The sequence below is a fragment of the Schistocerca serialis genome, chromosome 1 (assembly GCF_023864345.2).
Source record: "Schistocerca serialis cubense isolate TAMUIC-IGC-003099 chromosome 1, iqSchSeri2.2, whole genome shotgun sequence".
Lineage (NCBI taxonomy): Eukaryota > Metazoa > Arthropoda > Insecta > Orthoptera > Acrididae > Schistocerca > Schistocerca serialis.
The window spans coordinates 997,759,031-997,780,442 of record NC_064638.1 but is presented as its reverse complement, the minus strand read 5'-3'; the positions used below and the strand labels follow the sequence as shown (position 1 = coordinate 997,780,442).

The following is a 21,412-nucleotide window of genomic DNA, read 5'->3' as shown; positions in this document are numbered from 1 at the left end:
AACACCGCCTCATAAAAGGGTCTATACTCATATGGAATGTATGTAACTATATTGTGTATATCCTTCATCTTCTTGTCTTGTACTGGAATTTTTCCATCGTACGCCATTTCTGTTGGAATGTGAGGGACACTTGTTCTTTTATAGCAAGGAAGCGTTCTTTACCGACCATCAATGATCTCAGGTACGGTTGAATAACCTTTAGGTAAGACATATTCTAACTGCCTATACTTGGAAATCAAAATGAGGATATTTTCAGGGACTTCGTTGTTGCCGTTGTAGCCAAACCAACACGCTTTTAAACCATCCAGAACAGTTACTCACGCTTTTAAACATCTAGAATAGTTACTATACGAATAACTATTACTCATTTACCTTTAATGACGAATATCTAAACTCAGACGTCAGACCTTAAACATAATACAATATCCTGATGCACTGCAAACCCGAGGTCTTAAGTTACTGAACAGCAGATACGAACACCAGCTATTACAGCGACCACAGCGCTGAGGGTGGAAGAACTCAAAACTGGGATATGTTCCCTTACTCTAACTTATATTTCAAAGTAACTAATATTTTGAAGTCGGATTAAGCCGAGACACGAGTGGTTTACGTTCCTTTTTATAGCTAACAAAGTGCGTCTACATGCTAATACACGACAAGTGAAATAAAATCGGTTTTTTGTGCTTTTTCCGTTCTTAAAACTACCAACTTGACCGACAGATTCATCGTATGCATTTTGTCCAATACCGTCGTGGCCCAAGTAAACGATTTATCACAGTTGCAAGCGGACAATATCTTCCGCTTCCGAGCCATGTATTTATCAAAAGATAAAGTTCGTGAATTTTTTTAACCTCTACCGTGAAAATTCAGCGTGTGTGGCCTTTTGACACCAGAGTCAACAGCAGTCGTGGTTATTTAGGAGCTCTACTTATCGTTGATGTATTAGTTGAAAGTCGTTGAATGGACGCGAAGGTACCCAGTCACAGAATCGGAGACTGTGTACTGAAGTACCACAACAGTATTATAGGAGTAACTTTGTGTTATGGTGCTATTCTCTACCACTATTAAGCCGTATGGAAGGCACTCTTAATTGATATGGTAGAAAATTCGTCCGGAGATACCAAGTTACCCAGAATTTGATCGTCTTTCCAGCAGTGGATGGGTTCTTTCAGCGCGATAATGTGTTTTGGTGTTCGCCTTAATTTCCCCGCAAATGGCTGAAAGAATGCGATGAAGATTTCATAGTACTTTCTAGGATGTGCGACAGCGAGGAAGGTGTGTGTGTGGGGGGGGGGGAGGAGGAGTGAAGGGGGGGGGAAGGGGGGGGGAAGAGGGGAGGGGAAGGAGATGGAGGGGAGGGAGAGGGAGCTGTACTGTTACAAAAAATGTAGGTTCAGTAGGGCCACCGTGGCTAACAGGGATATGTCGGTACTGAATACGAGGTGCATTCAAGTTCTAAGGCCTCCAATTTTTTTTCTCCGGACTGGAAAGAGATAGAAACATGCGCATTGTTTTAAAATGAGGCCGCGTTCATTGTCAATACGTCCCAGAGATGGCAGCACCGTACGGCAGATGGAATTTTAACGCCAGCGGCGAGAATGAGAACTGTTTTAAATATTTAAAATGGCGACGTTTTCCTTACTTGGACAGCGTGCAATCATTCGTTTTCTGAATTTGCGTGGTGTGAAACCAATTGAAATTCATCGACAGTTGAAGGAGACATGTGGTGATGGAGTTATGGATGTGTCGAAAGTGCGTTCGTGGGTGCGACAGTTTAATGAAGGCAGAACTTCGTGTGACAACAAACCGAAACAACCTCGGGCTTGCACAAGCCGGTCTGATGACATGATCGAGAAAGTGGAGAGAATTGTTTTGGGGGATCGCCGAATGACTGTTGAACAAGTCGCCTCCAGAGCTGGCATTTCTGTGGGTTCTGTGCACACAATCCTGCATGACGACCTGAAAATGCGAAAAGTGTCATCCAGGTGGGTGCCAAGAATGCTGACGGACGACCACATGGCTGCCCATGTGGCATGTTGCCAAGCAATGTTGACGCGCAACGACAGCATGAATGGGACTTTCTTTTCGTCGGTTGTGACAATGGATGAGACGTGGATGCCATTTTTCAATCCAGAAACAAAGCGCCAGTCAGCTCAATGGAAGCACACAGATTCACCGCCACCAAAAAAATTTCGGGTAACCGCTAGTGGTGAAAAAATGATGGTGTCCATGTTCTGGGACAGCGAGGGCGTAATCCTTACCCATTGCGTTCCAAAGGGCACTAAGGTAACAGGTGCATCCTACGAAAATGTTCTGAGGAACAAATTCCTTCCTGCACTGCAACAAAAACGTCCGGGAAGGACTGCATGTGTGCTGTTTCACCAAGACAACGCACCCGCACATTGAGCTAACGTTACGCAACAGTTTCTTCGTGATAACAACTTAGAAGTGATTCCTCATGCTCCCTACTTACCTGACCTGGCTCCTAGTGACTTTTGGCTTTTTCCAACAATGAAAGACACTCTCCGTGGCCGCACATTCACCAGCCGTGCTGCTATTGCCTCAGTGATTTTCCAGTGGTCAAAACAGACTCCTAAAGAAGCCTTCGCCGCTTCCATGGAATCATGGCGTCAGCGTTGTGAAAAGTGTGTACGTCTGCAGAGCGATTACGCCGAGAAGTAACGCCAGTTTCATCGATTTCGGGTGAGTACTTAACTAGAAAAAAAATCGGAGGCCTTAGAACTTGAATGCACCTCGTAGTGTAACTGCCGTCGCTATGAAGCACAGTAGCGTAAATGGTACAGAATTTACGTACAAACATGAAAGACGAATATACTGGCTCCGCGAGCATGATTCGAGAAATTCGTTACTTTCCACATTTAGTGTGGGCTATCTGCAGTGGATGTCGTACCAGCATACATGCAGGTTAAGTGGTACTTTTATTGCGAGTAACGTTCCGTCTGCAGTTAGGGACTGTGTGCTAACCGAACAAATCCATCTTTGTTTATACGAGGTAAATTGTTCCATAAACGAAAATTCAAAAACTTGTGTCCGTATGCTTTACAAACGCATTAGGAATATTAGGTGAAAGACAATCTTCCCATGATTAGGTTATGACGTAACATCTCGAATACATTTGCGCTGACCGCAAAAATAAAAATTTTATGAACGGAAGCTGCAAAACCTTGCTGCGCCAAGTGCTGAAGTTTATTTACCTCCTCTGAGACGAGTCCTAAATTACTGATTGCCTGCCGAGTATGAAACCGTAAAAAGTAGCTGAAGACTTTTGTGACTAGTGTGCTAATTTACCGTCACCGACCGATTTCACAGCCAGCATAGTCAGAACCGCAGCCTTCCGATAGCTCCGATATTGTTATAAGGTGATTCATCTTATCTCTGCAATTTACATACTCACATGAAATTTGAATTAGAGTTAGCTGTTTTGCTGAAGAGAGAGAACTCTCCTTTTGACATGGGGCGAATGGAATATATCGTCATGACATGTGATTGGGATGTCATGAAGTTTGTACCGTCAACTTCAAGTACAGACGGAGCATTTGCGCGATATTCCCTGCAACCGTGTTAGTGGCGTGTCGTGTGTATCTCTATTCGGCATATGCCACCGCCACCCACATTACGTGTAGTTGACAGAGGTCGCCGTCGATTATGGCGGATTATAAAGGTGGATTCCATTAGCAAAGATGTAGGAACAACGCACCTGAATGCTCAAGTAAACGTACACACTGCCTGGGTTGATGAGTCACTGTGCACAATCGCAAACGCCCATGGCTGGGTACGACTGCGTCACGAAACGATACGTCTCGCTTGTGAACAGGACATCATTTAGTTAGAGAGTGAGTTCTTTTCATTGGGGGGGGGGGGGGGGGGGAGGATGGGATGGGTGGAGGGCAGAGGATGCAATGATTACCGTGGTTTCCCACCTGCGAACGGCACAGGAAGTTAGTGACCAATCATTTTCACACGATTGTTCGTCTAGAGCACGTTGCAGGCGGTCTGTAACACAGCAAGACAATGTAGCACCCCACAGGTCGCTAAATATGTCAGAAGAGGTGAGGAACACTTTATGGGCATGGAGATATTCGTATGGTCTCCGCGTTGCCTGACTTCAATTTTTATGAAAACAACAGAATGTATCGACCGAAACGTGAGTGCCTTGTACCAGCCTTAGACCAAGCTTCGTGAGCTGTGAGTAGCAGTTGCGCTGTTGTGGATGTAGCAGAACTACTTTATATCATTGATGTTATAGCACTACCCTTTTTTTGCTATATATGTAAATAATGGCGTGTTATAATAATTTTATTTCTCACGTGTTGTAACGAGATACATTTCTTTTCTGAGTCAACGATCGAAATTCTACCTGTACATTCCAACGTGGCATAATGTGGAATGCTCTAAATTTTATGACGCCACCACAAAGAAATTTAACACATCAAATTTTATGAAGTGGCACGACTGCTTAAAATCGTCCAGCGTCATTGCCACAGCACATAACTACTTTGGCATCTCTAGGCAATGTACAAAGTGAATAGAATTGCATCAGTGAATGAGCCAGTAAATTTATTACAATGATGCAACACATGTGTAAATTTATAATGCACATGTGTTAGGAGAACATCAGTTGACCTAAGCCATATAATCAGTAATAGGGTCGGTTTCCACAAAAGTTAGAGTAATTTAATATTTTGATTATACACTCACTACTCGCCATTAAAATTGCTACACCACGAAGATGACGTGCTACAGACGCGAAAATTATCCGACAGGAAGAAGGTGTTGTGATATGCAAATGATTAGCTTTTCAGAGCATTCACACTAGACTGGCGCCGGTGGCGACACCTACAACGTGCTGACATGAGGAAAGTTTCCAACCGATTTCTCATACACAAACAGCAGTTGACCGGCGTTGCCTGGTGAAACGTTGTTGTGATGCCTCGTGTAAGGAGGAGAAATGCGTACAATCACGGTTCCGACTTTGATAAAGAATTTCAGCAGGATAATGCACGACCGCATGTTGCAGGTCCTGTACGGGCCTTTCTGCATACAGACAATGTTCGACTCCTGCCCTATCGCGATTGCGGTTTATCGAATCGCGAGATTGCTGCTCGCGTTGGTCGAGATCCAATGAGTGTTAGCAGAATATGGAATAGGTGGGTTCAGGAGGGTAAAACGGAACGCCGTGCTGGATCCCAGCGGCCTCGTATAACTAGCAGTCGAGATGACAGGCATCTTATCCGCATGGCTGTAACGGATCGTGCAGCCACATCTCGATCCCTGAGTCAACAGATGGGGACGTTTGCAAGACAACAACCATCTGGAACAACAGTTCGACGACGTTTGCAGCAGCATGGACTATCAGCTCGCAGACCATGGCTGCGGTTACCCTTGACGCTGCATCACAGACAGGAGCGCCTGGTATGGTGTACTCAACGACGAACCTGGGTGCACGAATGGCAAAACGTCATTTCTTCGGATGAATCCAGGTTCTGTTTACAGCATCATGATGGCTGAATCCGTGTTTGGCGACATCGCGGTGAACGCACATTCATCATCGCCATACTGGTGTGTCACTCGGCGTGATGGTATGGGGTGCCATTGGTTACACGTCTCGGTCACCTCTTGTTCGCACTGACGGCACTTTGAACAGTGGACGTTGCATTTCAGATGTGTTACGACCCGTGGCTCTACCTTTCATTCGATTCCTGCGGAACCCTACATTTCAGCAGGATAATGCACGACCGCATGTTGCAGGTCCTGTACGGGCCTTTCTGCATACAGAAAATGTTCGACTGCTGCCCTGGCCAGCACATTCTCCACATCTCTCACCAATTGAAAACGTCTGGTCAATGGTGGCCGAGCAACTGGCTCGTCACAATACGCTAGTCACTACTCATGATGAACTGTGGTATCGTGTTGAAGCTGCATGGGCAGCTGTACCTGTACACGCCATCCAAGCTTTGTTTGACTCAACGCCCAGGCGTATCAAGGCGTTAATACGGCCAGAGGTGATTGTTCTGGGTACTGATTTCTCAGGATCTATGCACCCAAATTGCGCGAAAATGTAAATACATGTCAGTTCTAGTATAATATATTTGCCCAATGAATACCCATTTATCATCTTCATTTCTTCTTGGTGTAGCAATTTTAATGGCCAGTAGTGTATTAATATTTGGTTGGTGCGTAAGTTCACACGGTTTTTTTTTGTTTTGCATGTTGGTATACCGGTAGCCACCATGGGTTTATTTATCGACAGTCATTTTTTATTTGTAGTTCACTGTCGCTATTTGAGTTTACATACTGTCATTTTGTCATCTGGAGATGAGTCTCAACTCAGACGTCTTGCAGACGCAGTCTAAGAACACCGACCAGAAAGACTGCCTGAAGTGATGATGCACCATTATAGCGGTCGCCTGCATTACGCTAGACTAACAAAAAAACATTATACAGGAGTAAGGCTGTTAGTCCATTCCACACCCGCCTCATTCACCTGATCTTGCGGCCTGAGATTTTCACCTTTTCCGTTGTCCACCGAACAAGCTTCAAGGAACTTCTCTTTCCGAATGAAAATGCGCTCCGAACGTGGCTCAACAAGTTTTTCACCTCACCACCACATGATGTCTACAGTCGCAGAAACGAAAAGTTACCCCAGCGTTGGCAGACTTGTAAATAGTGAAGGAGAACCTACAGGGCGTAAATAAAATGTAGGAACACTTTCAATTATTTATTGCACAAGAACTAAATATTGTACAGATGCCACACATATTGCATTTTGAAGAGAAACGCAGGTTTTTTTTTTTTTTTACAAACATTCGATATGCGAACCTTGAGTGACCCGGCAGACGTCAATATGGTAATCAAATTTCTTGGTATACCCGTCTCGGTATGGCATCGTCGACTGTGGCAGTCGCTACCCGTGTTCTCTCCCGGGGCTCTTCTACATGACGTGGTAGAAGCGGTACATACACTAGATCTTTAATGTGTCCTCAAAGAAAAAAGTCGGAGTGAGATCTGGTGATCGGGGAGGCCATTTTATGAAACAGCTGTCCCCTTCTGTAAGACGGTCGCCACGTTTGCGACTAGCGCTGACTATAGGCAAATTACCAAACTACGCTGTGGCGGTATACATGGGAGGGGGGGGGAGGGGGGGGGGGAAACCCTTGAGGTTTCTCTTCAAAATGACGTATGTATGATATCTGTACAATGTTTGGTTCTTGTGCAATAAATAATTGAAAGTGTTCCCAGACTATTAGTGATGAAAAGTCTGTTCAGTGTATCTGCTGTGGTTATTAAACTTATGGAAAAAACGCTACGTACTTATGTACCAATCTAATAACTTAGGCGATCAAAAGCTTGAATTCATTCGTTCAAATAGTCTGAAAAATATTACAATTCTTAAATTGCTCCACGCGGTCTGAAAGTCAAATAAACGCAAAAGTTTTTGGTTTAAATTTGCTTAATTTTGCTAATACAAAGACATATGCATCAGAAACGCTTCTTAAAATGTTACTAAACGTCATAAAAGTTCCCCCCCCCCCCATATTATAGGCGTCGCTTTGGTTAAAATGTACGTATGCAGCAAGCTATTTATGCCCTTGACGGGAAGTGATCACAAAGCACGTTTTACAATACAAAATCTTAGAATTATGTGCGTCTGGTCAAATACTTTCAAAACATAATAAAACAAATTTCTAGACAAACATAAACATTTACTGAAATAGTAACTTGACCGACATAAAATGTTTTACCAACTCTTTATGAGTACGTCGTGTAACGACGCAATCCCTCGAAATGTTGGCGGCTGAGCATTGTAAAGCACTACTCCGCAACAGCTTGACAGCACATATTTCAAGTGACCGACACGCTACTGCTGATTGGTTGGTTGGTTGGTTGATTCGGGGGGGAGACCAAACAGCGAGGTCGTCGGTCCCATAGGATTAGGAAAGGATTTGGAAGGAAGTGCTCTTTCAAAGGAATCATCCCGGCATTTGCGTGAATCGATTTAGGGAAAACCTAAATCAGGATGGTCGGACGCGGGTTTGAACCGTCGTCCTTTCGAATGCGAGTCCAGTGTGCTAACCACTGCGCCATCTCGCTCGGTGCTGCTGCTGGAGAAAGAACTTCGTTGCAGACAACATCACTCAGACGTCTGCGCTTAATGTGCCGCTATGGTGGAAACCGTCAAAATGATCTTCTTTTTCAAGTTCGTATATTCCAAAAATACATCATTATGCTTCTGCTGAATACAAACGACAAATCGACATCAAATTAAATATGTAAGTGTTGAATCTAACTGAAACAGAATATATTTACTGTAAAATCCCGAAAACAGTACGTTGCAGGAAAGCCTCAATGCATTTAGTATGTTGCCTGCTTAATATAAGCTTGAAACTTCCTTGAAGACTGAAACTGTATGCCGTACCGGGACAAGAAACCTTACCTTTCGGGGGCAATCCTCTTACCGACTGAGCTACCCAGGCACGAGTTACGACCCGTCTTCACAACTCAACTTCCGCTAGTACCTCTCTCTTACTTCCCGGACTTTGTCCTCCTGCATACCCTGCGGAACTTGAACGACTGAAGAAAGGATATTGCGGAGATTTGTTGGTTGGTTGGTTGTTTTGGGGAAGGAGACCAGACAGCGAGGTCATCGGTCTCATTGGATTAGGGAAGGACGGGGAAGGAAGTCGGCCGTGCCCTTTGAAAGGAACCATCCCGGCATTTGCCTGGAGCGATTTAGGGAAATCACGGAAAACCTAAATCAGGATGGCCGGACGCGGGATTGAACCGTCGTCCTCCCGAATGCGAGTCCAGTGTCTAACCACTGCGCCACCTTGCTCGGTCGCGGAGATTTGTCCCAGCAGCTGAGTGTGCGCTGTTCTGGAGTTTCAATGTAAAGTTCCAGAACCGTATCCCCATACGGCACACAGTTCTCATCTGCCAAGAAGTTCCAAACCACCGCGCACTCATCTGCAGAGTGAAAGATACGTTCTCGTATAAAAGCTTGTCTATTGGCGTGCGTATGTACCCAGAACACAAATGATAATGTTCTTGTAGTGGAAAAATTTGAGCCAACAAATGAAACGTAATTTGTATCACATGTAAGCCCGTAACAGTACAGCGACTGACATAGCACGCTGAGATGTCGAAAAGAGAAAAAACCTAGAACGCGTACGTCGATTCCCAGTACTTGATCGCGTTCATCACAAACATCTACTGTAGTTGTTTAAAATAAACGATCAAATTTTTCACGCAGCGTAACAGAACAATAAATCAGGTACATAATATTATAACGTGACAATTAGCACAGGTTCGTAATTGGTATGCATACATTCGACAGATTGTAACTGAAGATATGTCTGACGCAAAGGCATCTTTTGTCTCTTCTGCAGCGGAATTTCATGAATTAAACATCAGAGCGTAATGATCTAATTTAATTTTACTGCACAGCTGGAAACGATTTCATTAAGTCCGGAAAGAGACGACGGAGTGTTTTTAATAAATTGCGTTAATTGAGGGAGGCGACTGGGCCGTGGCCCGCAAAGGCTTCTGCGCTAACTCTGAGGACAGACGGGACAGAATTACTGGACCTCCGTAAGTAGGAGCGTTACAGCGACTTCTATCTCTTGATGGTATGGGTAATTAAAAAAAAAAAGAGCACCGTGAAATGCTGAATAACTGTTTCATAATTATCTGAACGACATCATATTTAACAGCATTTTATACAATAGATGGACAACTTATACAATAATGCCCAGCTTCTGAAAGTTAAGTACCTTTGGACTGTGACGTCAAGTCGAAACCGAGCTAATGAGAGACTGTATTACCAGTATCACCACTCAGTTTCGAGCTGAGCAGTTTCTCAACATAGATGGAATCATTCACAACATTTATCTATTACTATGAGCTTTTATACATCATCAGATGGCGGTACGTATTACAGGGACATCATTGTCTGGATGCCTTGCAGCTAACGTCAGTGTCGCAGTGCTGGCGAAAATAACGGAAGTTTACGCACGATAACGAAATGTGTACAAAAGGGAAAAAAGTCTTATGTTTTAGGATACTTATGCTGCTGGGCATCTTGGTATCCACGAGAAATTAATTTAGATAATGTACATTTTAGTCAACTCTCTCTCTCTCTCTCTCTCTCTCTCTCTCTCCTCTCCCTCTCCCTCTCTCTCTCTCTCTCTCTCTCTCTCTCTCTCTCTCTCTCTCTCTCTCTCTCTCTCTCTCTCTCTCTCTCTCTCTCTCTCACACACACACACACACACACACACACACAAAATCTCTCTCTCTCTCTCTCTCTCTCTCTCTCTCTCTCTCTCTATTTAAGTTTACTTGATTTTCCAGTAAATAAATACTGGACATAAAACTGAACATTGTAAGCTGTAGGTGTGTCCACATATTGGAAACACACACGTAATATGGAACAAAATATTAGAGACAAACAGACAGACTCAAATATACAATAAATAAAACAGTGGCGGACAGAGAAGTATCAAGAGAGTTGAGTACATGCATTGAGTATTTTTGTGGAAATAAAAAACAATTACGAACAAAACAGTTACAGTTAAAATAAAAAGAGTGAAATAGTTGTTACACGAACAAAAGAATGAAAAACTGAAAGTATATACGGCAGACACGAATGAACACGGAAAGTTGTGGGTTTGTACACGTGTTGAGTCACTGACTGTCGATAAGTGGAATAATAATTTTTGCAGAAGGATGAGTATATCAGATTATTGGGTTTTTGAAGCCGGTTTGATACCAGGATGTCTTGAAAATTCTGGAATAAAAGTAATGGATTGATTCAGTTTGCTCGTTAAGGTTTTCATGAAGGGACTTTAGCTGCGGAATGTAAATCTCTAGCTGTTCGAGGAGATACTTCTGTAAAGCTTTGTCAGCAATGTGCACACAGAAAAGTCGTCAGTGGCTGCACCGACAGTATGTTTATGAGGGTCAAAGTTTGACACAAAGCTGGACTTGTTTAAGGTTTTGAGTCGGAGGGCATCATCGTACTCTTTGCAGCGAATTATAAAATTTCTCCCCATTGTCCCATACAGAAGTAAGAAGAAGAGAATGTGAGTCTGTATATGGTGCCTGTTGTCCTATATAGAAGCAATAAGAAGATACTGTGAATCTGTATATGCCGCACGTTTAACCTCACTGTCCACTGGATTTATTATTGTGAATAATATTATTTGCCTTTTACAGTCTGGATGGAAGAATATTTTTATGTTAAATAGCCTGAAAAACTTTGCAAGTTCTTTGACACTTTACTGATGAATGGTAGATTGACGAAGTTTGGCATTTTCTTTAGCACGCTTCCATTTTACTTAGGATTTTTCAACTAGGGTGTTTAAGAGGGAGAGATTATGTATATTATTTTGGGCTATAGATTTAAGTATGTTCATTTCATTAAGCTGGATTTTTCAACTAGGGTGTCTAAGAGGGAGAGATTAGGTATATTATTTTTTGGGCTACAGATTTAAGTATGTTCATTTCATTAAGCTATCTGCTTCACTGATTGAGGAGGAGGCGCACTCAGTTCAAGAGCTGAGCTGAAGAAAGTGATCTGAAGTTGGTTTGAGTGGTATGAGGTGTTGTTAACTGCAACTTCAGTGGTAGAGGGTTTCATGTCTATCTGGAACGTAAGCTTATTTTTTGTAATGAAATTAATATCTTCTGCTTTCCAATGTCCAGCTGCGAACCTAGTCTTTGGGTGCATCTTATTCATTTAATCAGGTAGGTTACTACATTCATCTCTTGGACCATTAAAACGTTTTGTAGTTACATTCACATACCTTCTGTAAAATATAATTTTATCAGCAAGCTATGGATTCATTAACAAGAATTTTTTATATAAATATGTCGGCCAGCAGGTCTGCAAGGCTGCTATCTATAGCTGGACCATTAATTTTCCTATAAAACTTGTCGTTGAACCAGAACAGATTGTGTGTAAAGATAAAGTCCAGTAACATGGTAAGTTCATAAATCTCCGGGTAGCTTAGCTTTCTGTGTTTGTTTAAATTCATTTGTATTGAGGAGAGACTGTTTCGTTGCGGGATATTTGTGTAGGGGTTTACTCTGTCACATGAGGAAAATGTGGAGGTATCAGTTACTGTTACATCCTTAACTTTGCTGTTTAAACTAATAACTGCTGTTAATTGAAAAGCTATTTTCAAAAGTGTAAATTCTGTTAAGTATGTCATGACGTACGTGATAACCCGTTTTATCAATTTTGGACTGAGATTTTAGCCAGGAAAAATGTGAGTTTATTACTACTCGATACCGAGCTTTGCAGTTTTTATGTAGTTTTTCGATGTTATCTTGACACTTTTGGGTGTGGTCAGATTTTAGTTGAGTGAAATTGTCAGCTTCAATAAAAATTGAGTGTTTTGTTAGTGTAGTCTCTTTGATACATGATTATCGTTCTGTTGCTTTTATCTGCTTTAATACAAAATGCTTGTAAGAATTATCTGTTCATTGTGGGCTGATACTGAAATTGTCTCCTGCAACTTTTATGATCAATTTCGTGTTGTGGCATGACTAAATTTCAGTTATTTTCGCCAGCACCACGACCCATGCTCCGCTCATCTCCTAAATCACTGTCGCTGTGCATTATACACAATGGATATAATGATTCAGTTCTAAACAGTCAAAAAGGAAGGAGTCAGTTTGGTAAACTATACCGCATTCCTACGGTCTGAGCATAATACGCAATGAAAGATTCTCCTCCTTTAATTAGCGTTACGCGGTCACAAAGCTGCGAATAAAAGGGAGTGTTACAATCTGAAGTCCAATACACATTAATAGATATATTAGTTCTGATAACACCACAAACATTAGCGAAACAGTGTCAGTTTTGAAGGATTATTACGTCAACATAACGTAAGTGAACAGAACAAGTACAATAAATGCCCAATGACAAAATTTCTAACACGTACAAGGCCCAATGCGCTTTATTCCTATAATAGGCAGTCAAATGAAAGCGAAACGGAGGGGGAAAAAGGTAAGTAAATTATTACTTCAAAAGTAATAGCCGTAACTGTGATTACTCGTACATTTATCCCACTATGAAAGAAGAAGATCAATGCCTTCATGGAAAAATGTTTGCGATTGCCTAAGGAACCATCATTGTACGCACGCGTGCACCTATTCCGAAGCAAATCTACGGCCACAAAGGTCTTTCTTCAGGGCTCTAGAAATATGATACTCGCGTCGGGAGAAATACGTACTGTATGGAGGATGTGTAAAGGCTTCCCAGCGAAACTTCCGTAGCGTGGACCCGCCCACATGTTGCCAAGGCTGTTTCAAGTGCGCTGCAAAAGTTTCGCTTGTAAGCCCTCACCAGTCCTCCATACAGTCCCGATCTCTCCCCATGAGAATTCCTTATTTTTCGAGTCCTGAGTAAAGACATTTGTGGGCACCGATTTACTTCGAACGAAGAGAGGCATGACTGCTTACAATCATAGTTCCGTAGATAACTGCTAATAAATATCAAAAAAATTCTTGAGGGTATTTTTGTTTCGTCGTTGCAACTACAAAAATGCGTGATTTTTTCACCAGACGCTTTTCGCTTTATTGAGGTAAAGCATCATCAGTCGTCTGCAATTAAATTATTTAAATTTTGTTTTGCTTTTTAGAAAGGTCCACAACAAGTGACATTATCTTAAATGCAACTTCAAACCACCTACAGACCACAAACAAGCAGCAATCAGATACACGGACTGAACAGGATCCCCCTAAACACTTCTAATTACCAGGAAGAGTTAGCTATTATAAAACAAATAGCATTAAAAATGGACACAACGAAACAATGGTACACAAACTAAACAAAAAAGTATAAGAAAAATAATGAAAAAACTAACCAAACCACACTAACTCGTACAACTTGCACTACAACAACAAAAATGGCACACAATTGTAACGCCGGAAATGCATATCCTCGTATTTCCATCTATTTTACTATAATTTTTTTTCCTTATTTTGTTAACTGAATATATGACGTTTCTGTGTCTTTGTATACTGTAATTGTTTTACTATTTGTATATATATGCATTTATGTCGATGTATAATTGGTTTGTTGTGTAAAGATTATTTGTATTTTTACGCTGGGTCTGGCCTAGGGAAACTATGCTATCGAACCATTACATCGATAGGTCGTGCGGAGAACCAAAGTGTTTAGGATATTTGGTAGTGTTAACTCTGCCGCGTGGAGCGCGGGCAGAGCAGAGAGAGTCTGGCTGGGGTGGTGCAGTGGAGCAGGTGTGTTGTGTGAAGCTCCCGCGAGTTGCCGCGCTTTCGGGTTTTGGCAGCATGTAATTGCGCTAGACTTGCGATGATAGTTTCTGACATGGTGTCGCGGACGGGAAGCATTAGCTGGCGCACATCAAGAGCCCGTTTCGTCTGGTGACCGTGTCGAGAAGAAGGCGCGCCAACATCCAGCTTCTGCAACAGCGACGGCCGACAATGAGTGACTGTCGCCACCTCCTCGATCGACGCCTTCAAACCTTCAAACAGCCAACAAGGAAGACTGCAAGCACGTAAAGTTTTAGAACTGTATGGCAGACCTCAGCTTTTCAAACTTTTAAAATTGTTGCATCACAAAATTACAGCAACTTAGCAAGAACCTTTGTTTTCACTGCTTTAATTTCAAAGTTCAGTTAAGGTATTCATAGCTGGCTACAATATTTAGATTGCACAATCACAAATTAAGAGTGCGAGTTTTGTTACCGTATTTTAGTTACCTGTGACTGCAGCTCAGCTTCGAACGTACTAAATTTTACTATCGTTAATTGTTCAGAATCATTTAATTCAAGTTCAAAGTTAAATCTCTTATTTCTAAATTGCGTAGATTCAAGTAGCTTTTGAAATGATTGTTGAGGTAGTCCAAGACTAACCGTATTTTACTGAATTTCGATGTGCTTCAGAAAGAAAGCTCACTATTAACTTCAGTCACTAAATTAACTTTCGATTTTCGGGTTTTATTAATTCTTTTGCTAAATTACGTCAGAGTGTAGCGAAATTTATTACTTCTGACAAACTTTCAGTTTTCACACTACAAGTGTCAACCTTCAGTTGCCACGCTTCTAGTACTAATTATATGTGTAATAACCTTTCTTTTTTCAGTTACTATAGTAATTGTCCCTAGGACTGGCGACCGTAATTTCCCCCAAATCTCAACTATCTAATTACCGCTAGTTAATTGTTAACGTAACGGCCGCACATTTACTTTCTTTATTAACTTTACCCCTTTTCAAAATTAATTTCCACCAGTTTCATTTGCATTTTTCCTTTCATTTAGATATAACCCTTTCCTCCCTCTTTACCGACAAATTGACTTCGGTGACGATTGCTTTTCCCCAAATTTCCATTACGTACACGCGGTTTAATTTTTCACCGTCATTAAGGTCGATAAGTGAGGGGGAGGTTACACAATGATCTACCACAAACAAATTCACTCATAAAATAGGAAACATATTCAAAAAGCAAGGCATAGACGTTGCTCACAAAACAAATATTTCCACACAAAAGCACATCCCAGAACTAAAATCAAAACCAGACAGATACCAAAAATGTGGCGTCTATCAGCTCAGTTGCACAGATTGTGAGAAGATATACATTGGATTGACTGGCAGGACATTTGACACGAGACACAAAGAACACATCAGAGCATTCAAATACGGTACAAATCATTCAACATTTGCGGATTATCTAATAGAAGAACACCACACACCATGCAAAATCATAAAATTAGTAAAGACAGACAATTCCTCGCTTTCCAAGAAAATTTCCACATACAAAAAGCATTAAACAAAATAAACAGTTGCTCAACGACCAGATAAATATTGTAAACCAGACTCTATACGAAATCAATGATGAAATTACATGAAAAACAAAGGAGCCTTTCCCATCCTTCACCCCCTCCCACAACAGCCCCCCCTCCCCACTCACTGTTTCATTTCACTTCTCGCTCCTCACCTTCTCCTCTAACTCACACTCCATCACACTGCTGTATACAGGGTGTTACAAAATGGTACGGCCAAACTTTCAGGAAACATTCCTCACACACAAAGAAAGAAAATATGTTATGTGGACATGTGTCCGGAAGCGCTTACTTTCCATGTTAGAGCTCATTTTATTACTTCTCTTCAAATCACATTAATCATGGAATGGAAACACACGGCAACAGAACGTACCAGCGTGACTTCAAACACTTTGTTACAGGAAATGTTCAAAATGTCCTCCGTTAGCGAGGATACATGCATCCACCCTCCGTCGCATGGAATCCCTGATGCGCTGATGCAGCCCTGGAGAATGGCGTATTGAATCACAGCCGTCCACAATACGAGCACGAAGAGTCTCTACATTTGGTACCGGGGTTGCGTAGACAAGAGCTTTCAAATGCCCCCATAAATGAAAGTCAAAAGGGTTGAGGTCAGGAGAGCGTGGAGGCCATGGAGTTGGTCCGCCTCTACCAATCCATCGGTCACCGAATCTGTTGTTGAGAAGCGTACGAACACTCCGACTGAAATGTGCAGGAGCTCCATCGTGCATGAACCACAAGTTGTGTCGTACTTGTAAAGGCACATGTTCTAGCAGCACAGGTAGAGTATCCCGTATGAAATCTTGATGACGTGCTGCATTGAGCGTAGGTGGCGAAACTAAAGTGAGCTCTAACATGGAAATTAAGCGTTTCCGGACACATGTCCACATAACATCTTTTCTTTATTTGTGTGTGAGGAATGTTTCCTGAAAGTTTGGCCGTACCTATTTGTAACACCCTGTATCTGTTCCATCATCATGGTTTCCCCCTCACCTAATATATATATATCCATCGCTATTCCTTCTCCTCTCTCACACAGTACATAAATACACAGAAACATAATCAAATAGAATTACACATATAGAATAATCTAATTTTAAAAAATAAAATAAAATGTTGTAGGTCAAAGCCAAAGAAGAGGAAAGGTTATGTTGGCAACACCACAAAATGGCTCTGAGCACTATGGGATTTAACTGCTGAGGTCATCAGTCCCCTAGAACTTAGAACTACTTAAACCTAACTAACCTAAGGACATCACACACATCCATGCCCAAGGTAGGATTCGAACCTGCGACCGTAGCGGTCTCGCGGTTCCAGACTGTAGCACCTAGAACCGCTCGGCCAGCAACACAACAAAACACAAACAACAACACATACTTGAAGTACAGAATACAGTGGTGTGCATAAAAGTGTGTTGTGAGAAATGCATAGTGTTGCAGAACATCTAAAAATTAGACCAAAATTATCAGTGTCTAACACAGAAAAACCACAATGTGCTACCAGACGGCATTTCCCGATTTAAGCGAGAAATCAGCCGAAAAAACACCTTCAGTACAAATCAACCTATTCTTAACGAACTGTTTTTCGATCTAAAAAGCACATCAAAATGTAAATGACTTAATTACGGACCACTGATGAGCTTTATCTCAATAAAGCGAAAGCGTCTGGTGAAAAAAAATCACGCATTTTTGTAGTTGCAACGACGAAACAAAAATACCCTCAAGAATCATAAAACAACTACGGACACTATGGCCACAAAAATGAAAAATTTGACATCAAAAAAGTTTTGCATCATCTAGTTCCCAGAACTCCTAATGACTGTTCAGAGATGTCACTAAATCCGCCGTAAGATGTAAACAATCATGCATTAGCAGCGCCTACTAGACGGAGGGGGTTCAACAGCTGATCAGTTCCAGTTATTCCACCAGGAAGGAGCCACACGGCTCGTGTTGTCTGGAGTTCAACCATGTCTAGACGGTCAATACCGTGGTTCGATCGCGTATGCATTGTTACTTTGTGCCAGGAAGGACTCTCAACAAGGGAGGTGTCCAGGGCGTCCCGCAGTGAACCAAAGCGATGTTATTCGGACATGGAGGAGACACAGAGAGAGACAGGAACTGTCGATGATATGCCTCGCTCAGGCCGCCCAAGGGCTACTACTGCAGTGGATGACCGCTACCTACAGATTATGGCTCGGAGTCACCCTGAAAGCAACGCCACCATGTTGTATAATGCTTTACGTGCAGCCACAGGACGTCGTGTTACGACTCAAACTGTGCGCAATAGGCTGCATGATGCGCAACGTCACTCCCGACGACCATGGTGAGGTCCATCTTTGCAACCACGACACCATGCAGCGCGGTACACATGGGCCCAAAAACATGCCGAATGGACCGCTATGGATTGACACCACGTTCTCTTCACCGATGAGTGTCGCATATGCCTTCAACCAGACAATCGTCAGAGACGTGTTTGGAGGCAACCAGGTCAGGCTGAACGTCTTTGACACACTGTCCAGCGAGTGCAGCAAGGTGGAAGTTCCCCGCTGATTTGGGGTGGCATTACGTGGGGCCGAGTAGCCGCTGGTGGTCATGGAAGGCGCCATAACTGCTATACGATGCGTGAATGCCATCCTCCGACTGATAGTGCAACCATATCGGCAGCATACTGGCGGAGCATTCGTCTTCATGGACGACAATTCGCGCCCCTCATCGTGCACATCTTGTGAATTACTTCATTCAGGATAACGACATCGCTCGACTAGAGTTGTCAGCATGTTCTCCAGACATGAACCCAGTCGAACATGCCTGGGATAGATTGAAAAGGGCTGTTTATGGACGACGTGACCCACCAACCACTCTGAGGGATCTAAGCCGAATCGCCGCTGAGGAGTGGGACAATCTGGACCAACAGTACCTTGATGAACTTGTTGATAGTATACCACGACGAATACAGGCATGCATCAATGCAAGAGGACGTGCTACTGGGTATTAAAGGTACCGGGGTGTACAGCAATCTGGACCACCACCTCTGAAGGTCACTGTATGGTGGCACAACATGCAATGTGTGGTTTTCATGAGCAATAAAACGGCCGGAAATTACGTTTATATTGAACTCTATACGAATTTTCTGTACAGGTCCCGGAACTCTCGGAACCGAGGTGATGCAAAACTTTTCTTGATGCGTGTAATTCTACATGAAGGCACTTACCGCCTTGTCCTATTGTGGGATAAATGTATTAACAGTTGCAGGGATTGCTTTTGAAATTCTAAACATTTTACTTTCTTTTTTCCGTCTGCCGCGTTTTCATTAGACCGCCCCTTATAATAAGCAAGCCTTTTACTAACATTGTTTTACGATATAATATATTCACTGTTCTTCTGTAACAGAAACTTAAGGACGATTATTGCACATAAAATCTCTGTGGAAACACATAACTGATTTACTTGATCTCTGTGAGTGTGCGCTCTCTGCAGTCAACCTGAAAGTCATATAAGACTATACTGTCTGGCCAGCAGGAAACTATAGTTCCACTGATATTGCTATTAGTCTGCTGGTCGAATTTACACTGAAACTATCTGATTTTGCTACAGTACAAAGTTTAAAAATAACAACAACAACGTCGAAGAAGCATGATGTCGCATCGAAGGCAGAGAAATAAATGTACTATTCACGAAGGAAGTTAATATTCTGCATCAAATACGAACAGAATTAAAAATAAAAATAAAAAAACATTTTAAGAACACAATCAGATGTGTTTCGGATCTTCTTACTGTTGCCATAAGGATCCTCTGCCTCTGGTTAAGGTACTCTCCACAAGCCTACCCCCAAGCACATTGGAGCAGCTGTCTTAGCAGTAGCAGGCCGCTGTGGCCGAGCGATTCTGGGCGCTTCAGCATGGAACCGCGCGACCGCTACGCTCGCAGGTTCAAATCCTGCCTCGGGCATGGATGTGTGTGATGTCCTTAGTTTAGTTAAGTTTAAGTAGTTCTAAGTTCTAGGGGACTGATGACCTCAGATGTTAAGTCCCATAGTGCTCAGAGCCATTTGAACCAATTTGTCTTAGCAGTAGCAGCATTAGGCCGATAGACGAAGAGGAAGATCTTGACCCATGCTTTAGCTTTGACTCTTCCCACTCGTCGCGGTATACTGACTCACAAAGTACACTGCCCCCGAAAGAGATGGATCCGGCTTACATAACTGAGGCCTGCATGTTATAAAATATGAATCTCAATACACACAACACTTCTAGATGTCGTCGACTCCTCGTTGTACAGCGTTATGATCAGTTTGGTCTGCATCGTATGTATTTTTACGGTTAGTTTCCACTGCCCATAACTCTGCAGCACTAACACACCAATCAGGCGTCACCATGCCATTCCGACATCATCCACCTTTCTTACTGAATCTTTAGGGTCAATATGACAACTGTGCGTCTAAATGAAGATTGAAAAGTGATTGGGCGTGGCCCAAAAGAACTCATGCAAGCACTGAACAATAGTCGTAACATAAAACGAATGTATATCTAACTCATAAAGGATGGACTGGTATTCAAGCTGCCTGCCTAGGAAGCTTAGAGGAAGGACGGAGTAGATCACCAGTCCACTCCAACTTCGTTGCAGATGGAGGACTAGATTAGTTGGAGAATGGTGCGGAAATAATCGACTGTGATTTGTATAACGAACCATTCCGGCATTCTCAGAGAGCGATTCAGAGATGGTTGCATGGGTATTTGGATCTCGCGGTTCTCGACTCTCTCTTTCGATACCAGCCCACGATGCCTGTCCATTAGAGAGCTTTCATACATTTTTTAAAAAATTGCAGGTGTATCCACTGTGATATCCACGAATTATGTTCACAGTAGTTCTAAATCTTTCCAAAAAAAAAAAGTTTAGTTTAGTTTCTTGGGAGAAACACCTTTAGGTTTTTTCTTTCATCAAGCATCTGGGTAAATCTGAGTAACTATGGGTTTCTTTAGTAGAAAAACTTGTATCGGGATGCTGTTTTTCGCGCTAGGCATTTTCGATCATTTTTCTTCCTCTCACCGGTAATATCGGGCATTCCTTATTTTTCATATCATAATGGCTCGGATGAGATCCTAAAAAGAGCTTGCACATCACGATTCGAAGACCAATAATTCTGTGTTTTATGATTACTTATATAAGATCTGTATATTCTATCATGGCAGCACAATCTATAGTTCGGTTAATACCTTTTTAAATCCCTGTGTATCTCCAAACCGAATGCAAAGAACTTTATGAACACTCCCTTTAAAAGCCCACTTAAGAAACGTGGCTGCCAATCATATTTGGGTTGTGAACCATTTAAGATAGTACGCTAGTGAAGACGCAAGCACGTATCGAGGACAAGTACTCTACATTCTTCGCATATTTCATTAGACATGAGAAAGCTCTCAGCGAAATAAGTTTCCAAGTCCCAGAAAGCCACGATAAGACTTGATTCGAATCGTATATTCACAAACACGTTTGCGCCGAATTCAACCGAATCCTGCGACGTCTCTTTACGTCTCCTAACTAGACTAGAAATCACTAAGGCTCAAAATAT

General features: G+C 42.3%; 1 protein-coding gene across 1 annotated transcript in view; it reads right to left on the bottom strand.

Moving 5' to 3' along the window:
- The window catches only part of LOC126413271 (uncharacterized), a 492,894-nt gene that overhangs the window by 182,531 nt on the left and 288,951 nt on the right, over nt 1–21,412 (bottom strand). The gene's annotated exons all lie outside the window — the stretch shown is intronic.